This window comes from Panthera pardus, unplaced genomic scaffold, assembly GCF_024362965.1.
Source record: "Panthera pardus isolate Hobbes unplaced genomic scaffold, ASM2436296v1 HiC_scaffold_16, whole genome shotgun sequence".
NCBI classification, from domain to species: domain Eukaryota; kingdom Metazoa; phylum Chordata; class Mammalia; order Carnivora; family Felidae; genus Panthera; species Panthera pardus.
Window position 1 is genome coordinate 67,657,604 of NW_026526721.1, and position 3,423 is coordinate 67,661,026.

The window sequence follows — 3,423 nt, forward strand, 5'->3', positions numbered from 1 at the left end:
GATGATTGCATAGTATTTCATTGTATGTTTCTACATAAATGTCATGTCAAAGTAGGGTGCCCTATATTTCTAGAGAAACATATGGTTGGATTATGAGGTGCAAAGGACCATAATCTACCTTCAATGAGACACCACCTCCTGAACTTCTTGAGGGAAATAAAGACCTAGAGAACAAAGCAAGGTTAAATAACGCTCTGCTACTACGTGGGCCTTGGCTCCCAGCTCCAGTGTAGAATCCTAGTAAGCCGGGTTGAAACATGGAAGGACTCTTTTTACTTAGGTTAGGTGGTAGTACTGCAACTACATTGCAGTTGACTTGCAGGCTAAACTGCTGTCTTCTGTTTCCTCCAATATTCAAGGACTCCCCACTTGATTTTGCTATACTCCCACTTCACAAGAAGACATAGAAGTCTTGAATATAATACACCCATGCTATTAAAGTTGTGATCGTTTCTTGAGAAACAAAATATAAGCCAGTCAATTATTATATAGTTATTATATTTTTGAAACAGAGAGAGAAACCAAGTGTCAGCAGGGGAGGGGCAGAGAGAGAGAGGAACAGAATCCAAAGCAGGCTCCAGGCTCCAAGCTGTCAGCACAGAACCCGCAGTGGGGCTCGAACTCACGAACTGCGAGATCATAACCTGAGCCAAAGTCAGACGCTTAACCAACTGAGCCATCCAGGCTCAGACACCCCAATAATTATATAGGTATTATAAAGTCTACCTTCCATCAGTCTGAAGCCAAATCATGTTTTTCAACCTTTTATGTCTCTCTCCTTCCCAGTTGGCTTAACATTCTCTAAACATATGACTAGAATAGTCTCTACTTCTCTCTTAATAATGCACTGTTTCCAGTTAACCAAAATTGGAAGGCTTTAACTTTGCTAACTACTGATGAACTAGGTTTCTTTTCTATGGATTTCTAGAGTTCAGGCTGATGGTACCTGATTGATCTGAGACCAGAAAACCTAAACTACAATTGTGACTGGTAGTCAGATGGCTTTACTCTCCCATATATCTTCTCTCCTTTTCTCTGTTTACTTCTTTTAGCATCTTTCTCCTTCTCATTCCTTTCTTTTCCCTCTAATCCTTCCCCTTACTTGTGGGAGGATGAGGACACACATTCTGCTTGAATGAATCAGAGGAAACATTTTATTTTTTTTTCTTCTAGAGTAGAGAAACAGATTCCATGTAGTATATATGCTGACAGGTTAGTTGAACCCAGGATTTGTGAATTCATTTTCAGCTGGTAGGCTAATTATCATAATGCTGGTAAGATTATTTACAGCTAATATGAACCAATTCAGTTTCTGCTAAACTGTTTATTAGAACAAATACTGTTTCTTATAGTGAACATGCTTTATGAGCTTAACTGATTGAATTATCACATTTACAAGCTGTGTAGGAAAAACTGTTGCTCTCTATTTCTCCTTTACTTACACTTCCACACTCAGAACACTTCCGACAACAGATGTGTGGGGTCTTTCCCAATATAAATAATTCTCTACAACATTATATGGGGGTCCCACAATTTAACTCAATTCTGACACTACCTACATGGAAATAGCATCAGATCCCACAAGGGCTCAGCCCCATGAGACTATCTCACCTCCCCATCACTTCAGATGCCAATCTCAAATCCCAGGTTGTTCCCTGTACTTCTGACTGATTGTGCTTCTACTGATTTATACTCAGTGTGCCCACATCCCCCTCCTTGAGTTCGATAACCCAGGCGCTCTGAAAGCTCCAACCTCCTAATCATGGCTTGACCTTTTTAGTTGACTGATTCCAAATCCAGGAAACCAGCAAAAGTCACTTCATTAGAACAAAAGTTACTGCCACACCCAAGAAATTCCAAGGTATTTAGCAACTCTGTGTCAAGAAATAGGGTCAAAGACCAAATTTTAGAAGAGAAGATGAGGCCTCAGGTACTATAGCAAAAACAGAGGAGTCTGTGGCCAAATGCATAACAAATACTAAATCCTGAGAGGACAGCTCTCCCAAAGCCCCCTTCCCTGTTTGACTCCCAAAATAGCAGAAGCCAGACTTTTACTTTTCAGGCAAGACATTGGACATTTTTACTTTGCACCTGTCCACGTCAAGAGGAAATTTTACCCTAAAGATACTGACAGCAGGGGCTCCTGGGTAGCTTAGTTGGTTGAGCGTCCAACTTCAGGTCTGGTCATGATCTCGTGGTTTGTGAGTTCGAACCCCGCATCAGTGCTGTGCTGATGGCTGGGAGCCTGGAGCCTGCTTCAGGTTCTGTGTCTCCCTCTGTCTCTCTACCCCTCCCCTGCTCATGCTGTTTCTCTCTCCTTCAAAAATAAACATTAAAAAAATTTTAAAAGAAAGAAAGAAAGAAACAAGAGGGGGAACCCGAGTGGCTCAATCAGTTAAGTGTCCAGCTTTGGCTTAGGTCATGATCTCACAGTTTGTGAGTTCAGATCCTCTCTCCCTTCTCTCTTTGCCCCTCACCCACTTGCTTGCTTGAGCAGGCTCTCTCCCTTTCAAAAATAAACTTAAAAAAAAAAAGAAACAAGAGGTCTTTAAATTAAAAAGTGTAATAACATGTGAAAAATATGGGAGATAGAGTTGAGGAAATTTCAGAAAGTAAAAGCACACAAAGATGGAAAAAAGGAAACAAGGATACAATTAGGAGACAGCTCCAAAGGGCCCAACATTGGATTAATAGTAATTCCAGAACCAGAGATCAGAAAGCACAGAAGAAATCATCAATGAAAGAAATTATTCCCAAAATCCCAAAACTAAGGGACATGAGTTTCCAGATTGAAAGCCTGTAGTTAGTGCTTAGTACAACAGCAAAAAAAAAAAAAAAAAAAATAGACTAATCCCAAGGTATACCATGGGAAATTTTCAGGAACACTAAGGACAAACTACCAGAGGGAAGAAAATAAAACATACAAAGGATCAAGAATCAGAATGGTTTCAGATTTCTCAACACCAACACTGGAAGCTTAAAGACAGTGAAGTGAATGATTTCAAAATTCCAGTAGAAAGATATTTCTAACAGTCAGTATTGGCAAAAGAGCCTTCTGGTCATCGTAGTCTACAATGCAGGAGAAAATACAAGTCTGCGCAAATAAGAGAAATTCTTCCAAATGTTAACACATGTTTGGATATGCATAGAATATCTCTGGGAGGATACACAAGAAGCAATAACTGTCAAAATCACAAGTGCATTATCCTTGACCCAGCGATCTGACTGCTAGGAATTTGTCATACAGATAAAAATGAGGAGTGATAGGGCGCCTGGGTGGCTCAGTCAGTTAAGTCTCAGCTCAGGTCATGATCTCACAGTTCATGAGATCGAGCCCCATGTCAAATCCTGTGTCGAGCTCTGTGTTGCACTCCATGCTGGCAGCACAGAGCCTGTTTGGGATTCTCTCTCTCCCTTTCTCTC